Source organism: Trichomycterus rosablanca, chromosome 16, assembly GCF_030014385.1.
Source record: "Trichomycterus rosablanca isolate fTriRos1 chromosome 16, fTriRos1.hap1, whole genome shotgun sequence".
NCBI lineage: Eukaryota > Metazoa > Chordata > Actinopteri > Siluriformes > Trichomycteridae > Trichomycterus > Trichomycterus rosablanca.
In genome coordinates this window covers 15,929,237-15,948,816 of record NC_086003.1, presented here as the reverse complement: position 1 = coordinate 15,948,816, position 19,580 = coordinate 15,929,237, and the positions used below count along the sequence as shown (strand labels likewise).

At 41.9% G+C, this 19,580-nt stretch overlaps 1 protein-coding gene across 1 annotated transcript in view; it reads left to right on the top strand.

The window, feature by feature from the left end:
- Positions 1–19,580, top strand: part of LOC134330943 (gamma-aminobutyric acid receptor subunit alpha-3-like) — a 285,511-nt gene that overhangs the window by 59,402 nt on the left and 206,529 nt on the right. The window lies entirely within an intron of this gene.

Below are 19,580 nucleotides of genomic sequence, written 5' to 3'. Positions count from 1 at the left end.
TCATTTCACAAAATGTCATCTGAAACAGCTGCGGCAAGGTATAAATTGCTTGTGCAAACTGTCGCCGAATTAGATTTTTCTCTGATGGAGAGGGCCGTGTTACAAGTGTGACTCAATAAACCCGAAAATTTGGAAAAACACTGAGGATCAGAAACCTGGGGGTTGGTGAAATAGGCCCCGGATCAACCTGTGCAAGTCGGGTTTCATTTGTTCCCCCAGTTGTATGTGTCAAATTTATACTCCCCATTTGCTAGGAGTGGGTCGAAGGCTGTAATTCATGTGAAGTTTAGAAGCGTGAGGATTTCTGAAGGGAATTTTGTTGTGTTTTTTCATTTCCATCTACATTATAGTTTTCATTTTCATGTTTGGATGTGTCACGACACGTGACGCGCTGGCATCCAGCTTGTCTTATGTTGAAGCAGTGCAACCTGCTTTCTAAATGTCCACTTGATAAGGGTGGCATGGTGGCTCGGTGGGTAGCACTGCTGTCTCAATGCAAGAAGGTCCTGGGTTTGATTCTGTGTGGAGTTTGCATGTTCTCCCCGTGTCTGTCTGTGTTTCCTCCAGGAGCTCACAGTCCAAAGACATGCAAGTGAGGTGAATTCTCACTCACTCAGCCACTTTTTTTATTTCCCCAATTTTCTCCCCTAATCTAGTCGTGTCCAATTACCCTGACTGTGTCCTCTATACTGATCCGACCCTTCACCGCTGATTGAGGACGCCTCTCAACTGACATACGCCCCCTCCGGCACGTCCAGTCAGTACAGACTGCATTTTTCACCAGCACGAGTCGAGTTCATACACCGACGGGCACTGTGTACGGAGGGCCACACCCCCATCAGCATTATTCCTCAGCCCTGTGCAGGCGCCATCAGTCAGCCAGCAGGGGCCGCAGTCGCACCAGTTTTGAGGACCTATGATCCGACTTTTTTACCCTCTAACCCTGAACAACAGCCAATCTTGTTCATGCTGCTGCCCAGTCGGAAGGCAGAGCTGAGATTCGATACAATGTATTCGAAACCCCAACTCTGGTGCGCTAGCGTACTTTACTGCTGCGCCACCTGAGCGGCACTCACTCACTTTTTTAACCGCTTATTCAGTTCAGGGGGGTGCTGGAGCCTATCCCAGCTTTTCAATGGGCACAAGGCACACAGTAACACCCTGGACGGGGTGCTAGTCCATCACAGGGCAGACACACATACACACACCCATTCTGCTATAGGGCAATTCAATGTCTTCAATTAACCTGACTGCATGTTTTTGGACCAGGGGTGTAACTACCGGGGGGGCACTGGGGCCCATGGCGGGTGGGGGCCCTCCACGACATGAACTCAACCCCCCATCGCACTGCCTCCCCATTACTGCACATTGCTTTTATATATACAGTATATATGGAATTTGTTAAGGTGAACTGGGGCCCATGAGCTCCTAGTTACGCCACTGTTTTGGACTATGGGAGGAAAGCCGCACGCAGACACGGGGAGAACATGCAAACTTCACACAGAAAGGACCCGGACCGCCCCCGCCTGGGGGTCGAACGCAGGACCTTCTTGCTGTGAGACAACAGTGCTACCCACCGAGCCATCGTGCCGCCCGTGAGGTGAATTGAAGATACAAAATTGTTCATGACTGTGTTCGACCTTAAAGACTTGAACTGATGAATCTTGTGTAACCAGTAATTACCTGTGCTGTCATGAATGTAACCAAAGTGTCAAAAACAAGACATTATATCCTAATAAAATAAACAAATCCACGTGATAAAAGGGCACTTGATGTGAAATGAACAAATTTGACTTTGGTAATGTTTCCCCTTCTTATATCCACTGTGTGTGTTTCAATCCACACTTCGAAGTCTCTAAACTCGGGATATATCAGGATGGACAAATGCTTAGTGATGCTGACACGGAACTTAGTGAGGCTTGTAGGATTGGTGGCATCATATTAACCAGTTGAATCTGAACATCTTTTTGGAATGCCACATTTCACTTCAACAGCCTTGTTTTTTTTTTGTTTTTTTACAAGTGGTCACAACAAGGGTACTTAACATGGTGACAGTGGTGGAAACTGATCATAAGTATTCTAGCCTTGTAGATCTGTGCTTACATCTGCATTTTCTCTGACTGAAGAAGACACGCAAATTACTTGCTTTGTCTATGATCATAAACCAATTAACTGGTAGCTGACAAAGAGATCATTGTTCATTTACATTTTCGGCATTTAGCAGATGCTTGTATAAAAAGAGACTTACAGCTGTGACAGTATACAGTCTAAGCAATTAAGGGTGTTGCTCAGGGGCCCAACAGTGGCAACCTGGCAGTGGCGGGACTTGATCCGGCAACCTTTTGATTACCAGTTCAGTACCATAAATAAAGTGTCTGTCTGTCTGTCTGTCTGTCTGTCTGTCTGTCTGTCTGTCTGTCTGTCTGTCTGTCTGTCTGTCTGTCTGTCTGTCTGTCTGTCCGTCCGTCCGTCCGTCCGTCCGTCCGTCCATCCATCTATCTATCATAAGGGCAGTTGTAGCTTAGTGGTTAAGGTACTGGACTGGTAATCAGAAGGTTGCCTGTTCAAGCCCCACCACTACCAGGCTGCCACTGTTAGGCCCTTGAGCAAGGCCCTTAACCCTTAGTTGCTTAGACTGTATACTGTCAGAATTGTAAGTCGCTTTGAATAAAAGCGTATGCTGAAAATGTAAATGTAAATCTATCTCTCTCTCTCTCTCGCTCTATCTAAGCTACAACTGCCCTACTTGTTTGAAGTTAAAAGTAATTTCCAACAACTGATGCTTAATTTGAACTGAGTGTGTTTGAAAGACGGTTTGACACTCACCAATTTTAGGTGTGCAGATGTATGAACTGCTTTACATGAAGTCTTTGTCAATTGAATAATGCAGCAAATGAACAAACAAGATAAATGATGCAGTATTTTAATAGTAAAAGGATGTTTTGTTAATACTGCTGGCCCATGTCCTCTGAAAAGTTACACTTTCAATATATTTGAAGAACATCAATGTGTTTTTGACCTCTGAACAGCAGTAGTTTTTTTTGCTATATAACCTTCCAGAGGTCCTGGGTTCGACAGAGGTGGGGCGGTCCGGGTCCTTTCTGTGTGGAGTTTGCATGTTCTCCCTGTGTCTGCATGGGTTTCCTCCGGGAGCTCCAATCCTAATTCCTCCCACAATCCAAAGATATGCAGGCAGGTAAAATGGAGATGCAAAATTGTCCATGTCTGTGTTTGACATTAAACTTGTGAACTGATGAATCTTGTATGTAGAGTAACTACCATTTCTGTCATAAATGTAACCAAAGTGTGTAAAACATGACGGTAAAATCCTAATAAATTAATGAATATAACCTTCCAAAAAATTGTTTTTGCCCTCTTTCTTTTTAATGGCATCAGTTGAATAATGGGATTGGGGGTCTGACCCTCCTAATTAATACTTGGTTCCTTAAAAAGAGGTAAAAAGAATAGTTTGTGTCTAGGGGTGTTAATTAGATAAACTGTGACTTTTGGCAAAACTAGAGCTGTTTGGCCATATGCATCCAGAAAGCCAAATTCTAAGACCAGAAGAATACTACGCCCACAGCCAAGCATGAAGGTTGGTCAGTGATGATGTGGATATGTTTGTCTGCTGCAGGGACTGGCATTCTTGAATATGTGACTGGCGTCATAGATTCACAGAAACACCAAGGCACCAAGGCTTTGAGATCAGGAATGTTATGCCATTTGTGGTAAAATTTAACCTTGGTGAACAATGATCCCAAGTTCACTTCCAAGTCAACCAAGGCGTGGTTAAGGAGTCAGTCCTGGAATATCCTGGAGTAGGCTTCTCAGTCTCCAGATTTAAATCCCATAGAAAATCTTTGGGTTGCAGCATTAATACATTTACTCATTTACCGCGATAGTACATGTTCTGAGCAACTGAGGGTTAGAGGGCCTTGCCCCTGCTTAAACCAGTTACATTTTAATTACTAATCCAGCACCTTAACCACTAGGCTACAACTGCCTCACTGCTTCACTCGCTTAGTTTATGAAGGCAAAAGGATGTTTCACCAAGAACTGAGTTTGGCAGTTGAATAAAAGTGTATATGGACATTTTTTCAAGAGATTTAGATGTTTTTATTTCAACTCAAAATGATGTCAACTTCAGTTTCTTTGTTTACTGAGACTTCTTGTTGTATATTTCATTACATTCTATAAACATAACTGTAATACCTTTTAAGCTGAGAGGGATGGAATATTTCCCACTGCAACTGTGGCACATTTATTTAGTTCAGATATTTAGACAGAAATATTTAAGACAGTATAAACCTGTTTAAACACAAAGTACTGTTTTGACTTTTGATTGATTTATTGATTGATTACTTTATTGATCCTTGAAGGAAAATTGCGGTATTACAGCAGCAATTCACAAATATTACAAGCGTCACACAAAAACAGGTCAATAAAATACACTTACTCACTCTCACCTTCTTAACCTCTTATCCAATTGGGGGGGGACTGGAGCCTATCCCAGCTTTTCAATGGGCGCAAGGCACACAGTAACACCCTGGACCGGGCGCCAGTCCATCACAGGGCAGACACACACACACACCCATTCACCTATAGGGCAATTCAGTGTCTCTAATTAACCTGACTGAATGTTTTTGAACGCAGACACGGGGAGAACATGCAAACTCCGTACAGAAAGGACCGACAGTGCTACCCACTGAGCCAAAAATCTAAAAACATGTATAAAAATATAAGAACATATAACAAAGAACCAAAAACAAAAGTGGTAAGCCTAAAAGGTGCAGTTTATAGACATTGTGTGTGCAGTTGTGTGCTGTGCAAATCAAACAAAGAAGGAAGCTTATCCAACACCAGCAGGCCCTCTGACAAAGTCATTGTCTCTTAAACTTAATAAATAGTTATACCACCTTAAGCACGGACAACTGCAAAAGCCCAAAGACTTCCCATAACTAAAGATCAGTCTTTTACATCACGGTGGACACATTTGGGCCCACTTTTCCTCGCAGAATTGCTTTTATTCAGTCACATTAGAGGGCTTTCAGGCATGAACTGCCCATTTAAGTCCCTGCCACAGCATCTCAATTGGGTTTCGGCCTTTGACTGAAAGGGGACAAAATTAAGGTTTTCAAGTGCTGGTCATTCACAGGTGATCTTGCTCTTGCTCCTGTGCTTGCATAACCCAATTGTGTTTGGGCTTTAAATTTATTGCAAGCGTTCTCCCCTAGAATTTTCTGGTAGAGAGCAGAACTTATGGTTTAGGAGTGCTGAAGAGCTGTGGAAGAAACGGGAGAGGTGGGTGCAAGAACTCATCACAGAGAACAGAAGAGAATAATTTGCACATATATAGGCAGTCAGTTAGAATGTGAGAGGAATTTTAGATGTGTCCTTTTTCCCTAAATCTTAACACAGCGAAGCATCGCTATAATATGGATCTGTCTGAAAACCTAGTGAGCTCTTTACATAGCATTTTAACATTCTACGCTCGCTCCTGAGAAGAAGACTGTCCAAATTCTTAGATGCCCTAAAATGCTGCCTACTAAGGTTATTATTAAGCTAATAACTGACTGAACAACGAGGGAGCATTCGATGATTCCTTAGCAGCGAAAGCAATCTCAGCATTCAGTGTGGCACAACTTTCCTCACAAAAAATTCTTCTTCAAAAGTTCTTTTCAAATGAAAATACGTTCGTATTGATTTGTAATTTGTATAAAGGTGTATAAGTGTAATTTATTATACAAACTGTTGCCAAAAAGTTGGGAGCATGAAATTGTCCAAAATCTCTTGGTGTGCTGAAGCATTAGGAGTTCCTTTCACTGGAACTAAGGGGCCGAGCCCAACTCCTGAAAAACAACCCCACACCATAATCCCCCCTCCACCAAACTTTACACTTGGCACAATGCAGTCAGACAAGTACCGTTCTCCTGGCAACCGCCAAACCCAGACTCGTCCATCGGATTGCCGGACGGAGAAGCGTGATTCGTCGACGAATCACGCTTCTCCGTCTGGCAATCCGATGGACGAGTCTGGGTTTGGCGGTTGCCAGGAGAACGGTACTTGTCTGACTGCACACGTCTCCACTGGCGGTGTGCTTTACACCACTGCATCTGACGCTTTGCAATTTGCATTGAGCTTGGTGATGTAAGGCTTGGATGCAGCTGCCCGGCCATGGAAACCCATTCCATGAAGCTCTCTACACACTGTTCTTGAACTAATCTGAAGGCCACATGAAGTTTGGAGGTCTGTAGCGATCGACTCTGCAGAAAGTCGGCGACCTCTGCACACTATGCGCCTCAGCATTCGCCGACCCCGCTCTGTCATTTTACGTGGCCTAACACTTCGTGGCTGAGTTGAGTGTGGAATATTTAGTAGTGAGGAAATTTCACGACTGGACTTGTTGCACAGGTGGCATCCTATCACTGTATCACGCTGGAATTCACTAAGCTCCTGAGAGCGACCCATTCTTTCACTAATGTTTGTAGAAGCAGTCTGCATGCCTAAGTGCTTGTTTTTTTTTTACACTTGTGGCCATGGAAGTGATTGGAACACCTGAATTAAATGATTTGGATGGGTGAGTGAATACTTTTGGCAATACAGTGTATCTGTACACCTTCAGTGTCGTTCCCAATTCCAGACAAAATGTAGGGTTGCATCATGAAGGGGGCAAAAAAAAAGTCAAATGCATATGAATGAACGAATGATCCTCTGTGGTGACCCTTAACCGAAACATTCAATTAAAAAGCTTTTTTTTTTTGGCAAATTTAGCCTGCCTTGGTCTGGAATACAACATTTTTGATGATTTTATACAATTAATTGTGATACATATGCAAAATAGAAAAAAAGGAACAGAAACTTTCTGTGTATTTTGACACAAACTTGTTTCAGCTATCATTTGTTTTTCTAGCAAAGATGTGGTTTGAACAATTCTTCTTCTTGCAGGTTAGTATGTGATCCAGCAAACAAAACACAGCTGATTATACCTATTCTAAAACCCCAACAGCCTCATCACTTATTGATTTAAAAACCCATTGAGGTTATTTGGATTTTAGCATTGATTACATGCATATTGTCTTTATTGAAAACATTGATTAATCAGGGCTGGTTAATTGTGCACAGGATCTTCTGGGCTAACACATCATACAGAGTTAAGTGCTCTAATGAATTAGATGAAATTGGATGTGTGGGTCGAAGTGAAAAGAGGAGCCCTGTTATATAAAAAGCAACCACATTTCTCTTTAAAAAAGATCTGTTCAGTTCTGATTTAAACACATTTTAGAGGACATACACATAAATTCATGAAGCTGTTTAGCGTTTTCAAATATGACAGCAATTGATCTTTGGAGTGGATGTCCTGCAAAGATCACTTCAATACAACAAGCAATACTGGAGGCTTAATACGAATACGAATATGAATACGAATCCTTTATTGTCATTGCACATTGTACTTGTACACTTGCACAACGAAATTGGAATACACCCCCCCCCCCCCCCCCCTAGGTGCAAGAAAAAAAAAAAGCAAACAATAAAAGTACTATATACAAATATAAATATAAAAATATAAAACAGCACTCAAACAAAACAGAAGCTGAACCGAAGCTATTGCAATAATAGCCCAAGGGTAACAACAAAAGATCTATAGAAATATCCAGAACTGTTTATGTCTATGTTTATGTACACCCTATAAACACTTACATTTTTGAAACTACAAAAAGAGCGAAAATCACACCCCTCATGTTTGCAGACCTCTGTTTTTAAAATGCTGCAACGTGGCTCATCTGCTAAATGAATTCGACAATGTGTCACAATAAGTTCTGTCCTTCTGTGTTGCCATTCTTGCCAGCAAAGTGTCTCTCTCATCTGAATCTCATAAGCGTTAATTGGCTCCAGGTGGAAGTTTTTCTATATATCATGGTTTCTTCCATTTACACTTGCCAGCTCCTTTGTTGGCAAACCTGCTTTTCTCTTTACCTGTGATACTGTCACATACATTAGGGCCGCATTAAAGAATTATTGAATCTTCATGTGAGTAAAAGTGTAAATGTACTGTATAAAAGTACCAGTATTATATAGCCTAATAAAGACATGTATGTAGGGGCCAAGAGTCAAGGCCCCCCCATGATACGGACCTTCTACAACTAGGGGTCCCAGTGCATTGCCAATATTAGAAATCAGCATTATTGAACATGTACACTCACTCACTCACTCACTTTCTTAACCGCTTATCCAGTTAGGGTCACGGGGGGTGCTGGAGACTATCCCAGCTTTTCAGTGGGCGCAAGGCACACAGTAACACCCTGTATGGGGCCGCCAGTGCATCGCAGGGCAGACACACATACATATATACACACACACACACACACCCATTCACCTATAGGGTGTTATAATGATAGGCGGTAGACCCAAGGATGCAGAGTTAAAAAGGTTTTATTTAACAATAATAAACTATAAACAAAACGGAACCCCGAACGATGCCGCTGGCGCCGCAGGCAACTGAAACAGAGAAAATGTAAACACAAAGCAAAAACGGAAAAAAGCGAGGCACGAACCCAGATCGCTCAGGTGCGCGGCGTTCGCTTTCCTCTTAACACTATCAAGCAGTGAGAGAAGATGCACGCCCGCGAGCTTGTAAAGGGCGCAGCGGGGAAACATGCACCGGTAAATGAGCCGGTAAAATGAACAGAAAAAGATTCGCGGAGGTAGCTTATTGACAAAAGCTATTCCAGCGTTGTCACCAGCTTTTCTAAGCTGGGAAGGAGCCGGAAAAGAAGAAAGAGAATGGCGTCAAAGCCAAAAGTGCAGATTCCAACCGAGGCTGAGGGGAACGAAGAAGCCGAAGCTTAAACCGCTCAGCCAAAGCGGTCTAGGCGAAACTGCACAGAGACTGGCTAAAGGGCTGCTGCTGAATAGGTGTTAGCCCAGCGCTAACCCACTGCCAACGTGACGGACGGTTGGCTGGCTACACATGCTACAAATAAACAGCAGGGCGAGGGCTGCGCGAAATCGCACCGGCTGTCCCTAACGAAGGGAACCAAAACCCTGGCTTACCTCGGCCTTTCGACCTACACACCCCAACACTCTATTAGCGTTAGGGGTCACCGGATCTATCCCTAAAAACAGAGCGGTAGCGTGCAAGAGAGCCAAACAAAGGAAAAAGGTGCGACGCCTGCAGCCTGGCGACGCCCCCTTAAATAGGGAGACGGCAGCTGCAGGTCGTTTGCCCTAACGAGCTGGCCGCTTATTTGAGGCCAAGCTCCTGGTTGTCCTGTAACGCCTGCGACGCTGGGAACTGGTGGTATGTTCACCAGCCGTCGCAGGCACCCTAACATAGGGCAATTCAGCGTCTCCAAAAAACATGACTTGCATGTTTTTGGACTGTGGGAGGAAACCAGAGCTCCTGGAGGAAACCCACGCAGACACGGGGAGAACATTCAAACTCCACACAGAAAGGACCCGGACCGCCTCGCCTGGGGATCGAACCCAGGACCTTCTTGCTGTGAGGCAACAGTGCAATCCATCGAGCCACCGTGCCGCCCTATACACATGTACAGTGCAATGAAATTCTTTCCTTACATATCCTGGCTATTGTACGGCACCCCTGGAGCAGACCTGCTCAAGGGCCCAACAGTGGCTGCATAGCAGAGCCTGGATTTGAACCGACGATCTTCCGATTGATTGTCCAAAGCTTTACCCACTAGGCAACCACTGTCCCTTATTGCTGTCTAAAGGAAAATCTACCAGTGATTAAGTACAAATAATGAATTTAATTTTTTCAGCCTTGGCTTTGAATAATTAATGAGTTTAATAATAACGTGAAAGTACAAAATTCGATTATTAATGAAGGCAAAATAGGTTGGTGTCTTTTATCGACTTGGGTTTAGATTAGACAGCATTTAAGTAACAATCATAAATCTTAAAATTTTCCACAGGTTTACATATTTGTCTTGCCACTGTGTGTACTGGATTAGGATTTAGAAGAGAAAGGATGAGCAGCAGATGAACGAGAGAAATTATAAGGGGCTGAGACTCATTCTCCTCTGCGCACACATTCTCAAGAGTTTATTTTAATATAGTTTCTACTTTAGAAGTTGTGATTTACCTCTCCCATGTCAGAGTAAAGAGATGACAGTGAATTATATTCAGTGTAATGTAACAGTACCTAATTTGTGTTAGCACACTTCTCATTGCACCTCAGGAACATTTCACTTCACTTACATCATTTCATGGTGTTGCTTTGCTTTAAAAAAAACCTGGAGAGGTTATGTACATGGTGCTCGGTCGGAGCAGCGGTCTAATCAGCTAGCCCACTGCTGCTGAGATCTGGGTTTAGATCTCAGTGCTAATGGCCGGCTGAGCATCACGTGATTGGCTATATCTAAGGAGGAGGGGGACAGGTGAAGTCTTATGATGGATTGGGCCCCAGTCCAGGGTATTATTATATGCGCTCACTGTATTCTGGTGGAACCGGGCCAGCTGCGACCCTGACCAGAAAAAAGTGGGTGATGAAAATGAAGTGAAATTGACGGTCCAGTGTATTATAGTACACTATGGTACTTGGCTTGTTTTCATATATACAGTAACAGCATCCATTGAAAACACACCCGACCTCAGTGCTCATGTGTCAGCTCTGCTTACAGATGCATTTGTAGAATCGATTATGAATTGTTTAATGCATTTATATGAATTAAATAATGAGTGATGAAGCTGTATTGCGTCAGTTTGAAGTCCCCGCATCAGCCAGGTTGCCACTGTTGGGCCCTTGAGCAAGGCCCTTAACCCTCAATTGCTTGCGATGTATACTGTCTCAATTGTAAGTCGCTTTGGATACAGGCGTCCGCTAAATGCTTAAAATGTAAACACTAATGTTGTCAGAAAAAGCTTTAATATATCGACTGCATCTCTAATTTGATTAGCATGTTTAGTTAGCGCTTGTAATGAACTGTTTACTACCAACTCTAAATGTTAAAATGGTTCTGCTCATTACTGTTCTACATTATGGCCACGTTCACTACATCATTTCTTTTTTACTCAATAAATCAGGTGCATATTTTGATGGGATGCTCTAGGCTTGTCATGTCTGTCTGTCAGTCACCACAAGAAAGCTAATATCCAGAGCATAACATTATGACCACTGACAGGTGAAGTGAATAACACTGATTATCTCTTCATCACAGCACCTGTTAGTGGGTGGGATATATTAAGCAGCAAGTGAACATTTTATTCTCAAAGTTGATGTGTTAGAAGCAGGAAAAATGGGCGAGCGTAAGGATTTGAGCGAGTTTGACAAGGGCCAAATTGTGATGGCTAGACGGCTGGGTGAGAGCATCTCCAAAACTGCAGCTCTTGTGGGGTGTTCCCAGTCTGCAGTGGTCGGTATCTATCAAAAGTGGTCCAAGGAAGGAGCAGTGGTAAATCGGCGACAGGGCTCATTGATGCACTTGGGGAGCGAAGGCTGGCCCGTGTGGTCCGATCCAACAGACGAGCTACTGTAGCTCAAATTGCTGAAGAATTAATGCTGGTTCTGATAGAAAGGTGTCAGAACACACAGTGCATTGCAGTTGCAGGGCTGTTTTGGCAGCAGAACGGGGACCAACACAATATTAGGAAAGTGGTCATAATGTTATGCCTAATCGGTGTATATGTGCAGACAGCCTCACGAAACGTGACTTCCTTCATGTGCTACACGCTGCCACAGTGGAAAGTAGAAAGTGTTCATAATAATGTGACTTCACTGTGTATAAACACACAACTAACATGCATGTGCAAAGTACCAGTTAATGAATAACAGGGTTAAATTAGGGTTGTGTAAACAGACATCCCAAGTCTTCCGGAAGTTCCGTGAGTCTCCCGCATATACATAGCGGCTCCCTGACGCCCGCAAGTCAGATAAAATCTCCCGGAATCTAGAACGAGCGGCCAAGAGCGACACACACGCGCACGCAGGCGAGACAGACTTTATTCCCCGATCGCGTATTAAATCCGTTATCTGATATAAAATCTAGCGCACTGTGTAGGGAACATAAATCAATTGTCTAATATACTGTCTAGTGCACTATAAAGAGAACATAAATCCGTTATCTGATATACACTTTAGTGCACTAAGTAGGGAACGTAATTAATTATGTAATACACTATCTAGTGCACTATGTAAGGAACACAAATCATCATCTAGTTATACTTTGCACTATGTAGTGAACATGAATGCGTTATCTAATACACTATCTAGTGCACTATGTAGGGAGCATAAACCAATTGTCTAATTCACTATCTAGTGCACTACATAGGGAACATAAATTCATATCTAAAATACTATCTAGTGCACTATGTAAGGAACACAAATCATCATCTAGTTATACTTTGCACTATGTAGTGAACATGAATGCGTTATCTAGTACACTATCTAGTGCACTATGTAGGGAACATAAACCAATTGTCTAATTCACTATCTAGTGCACTACGTAGGGAACATAAATCTGTTATCTGATATACAATTTAGTGCACTATGTAGGGAACCGAAATCTGTTAACTAATACGCTACCTAAAGCATTATGTAAGAAACATAAGTCTGTTATCTAGTACACTATCTAGTGCACTAAGTAGGGAACATAATCCAATTGTCTAATTCACTATATAGTGCACTACGTAAGGAACATAAATTCATATCTAAAATACTATCTAGTGCACTATGTAGGGAACATAAATCCATTATCTGATATACAATTTAGTGCACTATGAAGGGAACCGAAATCTGTTAACTAATACGCTATCTAAAGCATTATGTAAGAAACATAAGTCTATTATCTAGTACACTATCTAGTGCACTAAGTAAGGAACATAAATTATGTTCTAATTTACAATCTAGTGCACTATGTAGGGAACATAAATCCATTATCTTTCACACACTCTAGTGCACTATGTAGTACACATTAATGTGTTTGTGACGTGAACAGTTGGTTTAGTAGCTCAGTTAGCAGCTCCTAAATGTTCTGTTATCACCCATATCCTTTGGTGTGTGCGAGAGGTCCGGGTCCGGGGGTACCTCCCTGAAATGAGTTTTTGCAACTTGGGATGTCTGTGTAAATACACCAATGATCCACTATGGTGACCCATAAATAAAGCAGCCTAAAGAAGTCTAATTCTTTCATCTAATTGAAAAACAATCAATCAACACAATTCCTCTTTAAACAGACAAACTGGATTTCTTTCTTTTAATAACGTTGTTATGGACACTAAACACATGTGTCCTACATAAGGGACCAAAATGTTGTTTATTAGGCTGACCCATTTCTCCATCCATCTCTAAGATCTTCTGGTGGATCAAAAATTCTGCAACTAAGGCTTTGATAAACATTTTTTTTTAATCTTAGGCCTCGCTCCACTTCCAGCCTTTCTAAGTATGTGCACCATATTTTTATATAGTTTTTCTTCTTTTATTGTTAAGTGAAAACCTCCAAAATGCCATAAATGCAAAGAAAATGAGGCAGTTGGTATAAAAGTTTATTTCTTGCTTTGTTTGTGGAGGAAGAAAAATGTGTTCCATCTTCTCACAGTACAAACTATAATTCACCAGCATATTTTTCTCTCTCACTCACGATGCTGAATCACATTTTATACATTTTTCCATACACATTTGTCCTTAAAAACAAAAAGAATCAAAATGCAATGAAGGTGCCACTTCTGTACAAACACCCTTCCCCCGGAGTCTAACTCCACCAGGTGACATTTTAAAGATGCGGCGAGAGATGAGATAATAACACCTTTCACAACCCCCTCAACCCCGTGCCACGTCCTTGCCGTTCCCCGCTTCAAAGGTACTGCCATTAATGCCACGGGAGGCGTGCGCCGCTGTGAGTACATCATTCAGACGTGTCTAAATAACTACTGACACTTCCACATTGATCCCGGAGCCGTGGAATTAATGTTTTATAGCGGTAGATCAGCCCTCCGCTGGCTCACTATGCATACTAACAAGGTGACCTCAATCACTCTGAGGACAAGAGGGCTGACTCCTGCGTGCTGACCCTGCCAGGTTTTTCACCACCACCAGGCATCATCAGGATTCACCTTCCTGCTGCGTCTGTTCTCCATCTCGCACTTTATCAAAGGGCACTTCATGTAGAGTGCAGATCTGCATTTTGCCTCAAAGAAAGGAAGGCAATTTTCTATGATCCAGTGGAACTGCATATACACTGATCAGGCATAACATTATAACAACCTCCTTGTTTCTACACACACTGTCCACTTTATCAGCTCCACTTACCATATAGAAGCACTTTGTAGTTCTACAATTACTGACTGTAGTCCATCTGTTTCTCTACATACTTTTTTAACCTGCTTTCACCCTGTTCTTCAATGGTCAGGACCCCACAGGACCACCACAGAGCAGGTATTATTTAGGTGGTGGATCATTCTCAGCACTGCAGTGACACTGACATGGTGGTGGTGTGTTAGTGTGTGTTGTGCTGGTATGAGTGGCTCAGATCTTAAACACTGTCGCTGCTGGACTGAGAATAGTCCACCAACCAAAAATATCCAGCCAACAGCACCCCATGGGCAGCGTCCTGTGACCACTAATGAAGGTCTAGAAGATGACCAACTCAAACAGCAGCAATAGATGAGCGATCGTCTCTGACTTCACATCTACAAGGTGGACCAACTAGGTAGGAGTGTCTAATAGAGTGGACAGTGAGTGGACACGGTATTTAAAAACTCCAGCAGCGCTGCTGTGTCTGATCCACTCATACCAGCACAACACACACTAACACACCACCACCACTGTCATTGTCACTGCAGTGCTGAGAATCATCCACCACTTAAATAATACCTGCTCTGTAGTGGTCCTGTGGGGGTCCTGACCATTGAAGAACAGCATGAAAGGGGGCTAACAAAGTATGTAGAGAAACAGATGGACTACAGTCAGTAATTGTAGAACTACAAAGGGCTTCTACTGTATATGGTTAGTGGAGCTGATAAAATGGACAGTGAGTGTAGACACAAGGAGGTGGTTTTAATGTTATGGCTGATTTGTGTATTTTATGTAAAATAATGGGGTTGTTTTTGACACTTATGCACTGAAAATAACACAAATATAATATAAAAACACTAAAATACAATTGAAAAATCCAATAAAACCTTTACTTTACTAAATGGAATACAGTATTTCAAGATCAAGTATCCACGATTAAGAGGTGCAAGAAAACAATAAAGAAGTAAAGGTAAAGTGCAGCTTTTCTTGGATTTTCATATAGATTTTTTACTGTTCTTTAATTGTATTTCAGTGTTTTATATAGACTTATTGTACTAAAACAACGAGTGAGGAATTTCATTAGTGGACAGAACTAATGAGCAGTAATAATTAAGAGAAGTTTAGTGCTCCTGTGTTGTTCTTTTAGTACATTAATCCACGTTAAGCTTTATTATTACGATAAGCGTTTTAGACCCAGAAAAGCTTATTCTCACAATTTTTCTGAACCCCAAGCTATAACACAAGTTTAAAACAGTGAGAAAAGTACTGTACAGCTAAACACAGAGTGAATTTATTTGTTATTCGTCTCATATTCGCACTTTGAGGACAATTCATTGCACCGCTCAAGCCAAGCACAGAACAAAGCGGCTTTTCATTAATTAATTTGAAATGAAGTAAAAAAATAATTAAAGGCTGAACACGCCGAATTTAAGGGAAACATTGTGTGTAAGGGTACACATTTCTCCCCGAAGTGCGTCGTGTTTCAAATATTTCGAGTTTAGGGGACGTCGAGTTACAAGGTACCACAGTATATGTAAAGTGCAGTGTGGCATGTAAACAACAGTGTAGTGTGGCAGTGTAACAATAGGTCAGTTATAGGTATTAATAAGTTTGATGGCATTTGGAAAAAAAACTGTTACTGTGTGAACCTGGATCTTAGCATTAGTGGGTAAGCATGCATAGCATAATAGACCATACACCACCCAAGTCCCTTAATGGAAGTTATTTCTGACAAGTCCTTAATGTTTTTCCCCCATTATGAGCGTACCATATATTGCTTTTCAAAGAAAAGAGGACCCAGGGGAGGGGTTGGGGGCAGAATATTGATACGTGCCTTCGAAACAGTGCAGCTATGTTATTAAATCTTAATAACACCTAATGAATCAGATCCATGACCACGCTGACCAGGAAAAAGCTGTGGTAAAATAGAAAATGAAAGAATGAATAAATGGATGGATGGATGGATGGATGGAAGGATGAATTAATGGATGAGTGGATGAATGAATGGATGAATAAATAGATGGATGCATGGATGAATGAATGAATGAATAGATGGATGAGTGAATGAATAGATTGATAGATGGATGGGTGGATGGATGAATGAATAGATGGATGGGTGGATGGATGGGTGGGTAAGTAAATGAATAGATGGATAGATGGATGGGTGGATGGATGGATGGATGAATGATTATATGGATGGATGGATGAATGAATGAATAGATGGATGGATGGATGGATGAGTAAATGAATAGATAAATAGATGGATGGATGGATGAATATATGGATAGATGAATGAATGAATGAATAGATGGATGGATGGATGGATGGATGGATGAGTTGATGGATGGATGAGTGAATGAATAGATGGATGGATGGGTGGATGGATGAATGAATATATGGATGGATGAATGAATGAATAGATGGATGGATGGATGGATGGATGAATAGATGAGTTGATGGATGGATGAGTGAATGAATAGATGGATGAATGGGTGGATGGATGGATGAATGGATGAGTGGATGGATGGATGAGTGAATGAATAGATGGATGGATAAATGAATATATGGATAAATAAATGGATGAATAAATGGATGAATGAATGAATGGATGGATGGATGAATAGATGGATGGATGGGTGGATGGATGAATGAATATATGGATGGATGAATGAATGAATAGATGGATGGATGGATGGATGGATGAATAGATGAGTTGATGAATGAATGAATGAATGAATGAATGAATAGATGGATGGATGGGTGGATGGATGGATGAATGGATGAGTGGATGGATGGATGAGTGAATGAATAGATGGATGGATAAATGAATATATGGATAAATAAATGGATGAATAAATGGATGAATGAATGGATGGATGGATGGATGAATAGATGGATAGATGGATGAATGGATAAATGAATGTATGAATGAACAACACCAACAGCAATTTTCTTCATAGCATATTTGGCCAGATAATTTTCAGTCTTTATGAAAAATAACCTTTTTGTTATACTGTTAAAACCTTTTATATTTTTAATAGTCATACTATAGAATAATAAATCAGTTGTTGATCATTGATGAAAAACCCACAAGACACTTTTTAATTTTCCTGATGTGTTTGCATATTTTCCTGAAGATCTTCATTTATTTTTTTCAACAACACTTACTTTTTAATCAAGAAGGCCAAACAGTCTTCGCAAGACGTCTTGTACTGCATACAAATGGTATTGCATGCACAGACATCCTGTAGTGACTCCCCAGACGAGTGATTCCTTTCCTTTGTTCGCTGGCCTTGCGTTCCTATATAAGAGGGTTCTTCAAAAAGTTAAAGTCAATAATTCTATTCATTAAGAATTTCAAATCACTTTTCTACATTCTACATCTTTTTAATGCCATCAGCAAAAAATGTTTTTGGTTGAGCGTGTAGCCACCGATACACCACTGCTTTTACATCATCACATGAAAATATTCTTCCTCGTAAAGCTTCTTGTCTAAAACAGTGGAAATCAGATGGTACTGAATCCGGACTATAAACTTTCTCTCAGAAGCAGTTGGCCACTGGTTGTGAGTATAGCAGTACAGAATTGACCAGTTGTGGCATGTTTAAAAATGGGACCCACAGTGAAGTGTCAAAACAGTGCAAGAACTGGTAAACAGTGCATGAAAGCCATAGGAGGTAAATGTCAACAAACCCAAACCCTGGATGTTGCAGTCTTGTAGTAATTTTAGTCAGACACATTAGAGGAAAAATAAGACAAATGGTCATCATGTATCAGTATGATAAATGTGAAGGGGGAATGGTAAAGTAAACCTTGTTGGGTGGACTGGGTGCAGCACAGCAATATACACCCTAAGAATCTTGTTCTTTCCATGCCTTTGTGGATTTTTTTGGTTAAACATGCAGAAGCTGCTTTAATTTCATTCTAGCCATCAGGGTGCATTTATAAGTTCACTCATAGCGCTGGTCCCAAGCTTGGATATATAGGAGGGTTGTGTCAGGACGAGAATTCAGTGTAAAAACCTTGCCAAACCAGTTGCATACCAGACCGGTTGAGGCCCGGGTTGATAATAACCGCCACTAGTACTGCTGATCAGCAGGATACCGGTGGAGACCCTGCTACTGTTGGGACAAGCAGAGGAAGGAATAAGAGAAGGGGGAGGAATGTTACATGCAGGTGGTTGCTGTGACAGAACGATGTGCAGGACGGGGCATGATGGAGACAAATCGTGACCCCTAACTGGAGCAGCCAAAAAAATGAGAAGAAGAAGGTATGAGTGAATACATGGATATTTATGTCCTGCAGATAATTGTCCCAAATATTGTGTACCACTTCCACAGCTGGATTCCACTTAACGGTTCTACATATTAATGTGCCGTCGGCAGCATGCCTAAACGAGCTTGATACCTCATCCTCAGTGCGAGCGCACACACACCAACACACGCTCATTATCTTAGCTGTTTGAAGCACAATCTCAGGTTAATTAGCGTGGACGGCCTGAGCCTCTTCCGTTGTCTGTTCTGTTTGGGATCAGTCTCAACGCCACTGGACAAAGTGACACAAAATCAATAGCAAGCAGAAGGAGTGCGCCACTCCACCTCTGCCCACCTGCCATATAGATTGCTTCTCTCCTTCACCGCCCCTCCACGCTCTCATTCACAGGCATTAGCGGCACTTCGAGATGCCCACAAATTACAGTCTCCTGACAGTCGGTGTGATGCTGCCATGTTTAATGTGTTGCAGCACTGTGATAGAAAGTAATAGCACCGGCTCCTCAGTGATTACCAGCTCGGGCTTCATTACTATTTAGCTCTCACACACATTCCTTTATCACAGAGTGGCTACAAGTGTAGCAACCGAAGGAAGGTGTAACCAGGTGTTTTGAAATATTACAGAAATATTGTTGACTTTCCTGATTTTCTTGCAGCTCACAATAGTAAAAATTAACCCTTAATTACTTATCCTGAGATCGTTGTGTTAGGGTGCATTCACATGAGAAGTGGCAAAACTGCTTTTGCGCTGACTGTGCCATTGTTTCCTACGGAGTGTCTCGCGCATTAGCCTTTTTTTGCTATTTCATTTATGCATTTTCTCCCAATTTAGCATAGTCAATTCGTCTTCCGCTGCTTGAGACACCGGCCGTGTCCGAGGAGTGTATTTTTGCCTGGCTTATGCTTACAACGCCTTCTTATTTGCCCACACATTCAGTGAATTAATGTGCAGAGAGCCACACACTGATCTCCGTGCTGCTCCACTTTCTGTACAGGCGCCTCTGGGTACAAAACAGGGTCCTTGCACAGCGTCAAAGACCCCACCCACTTTCAGTCTGGTC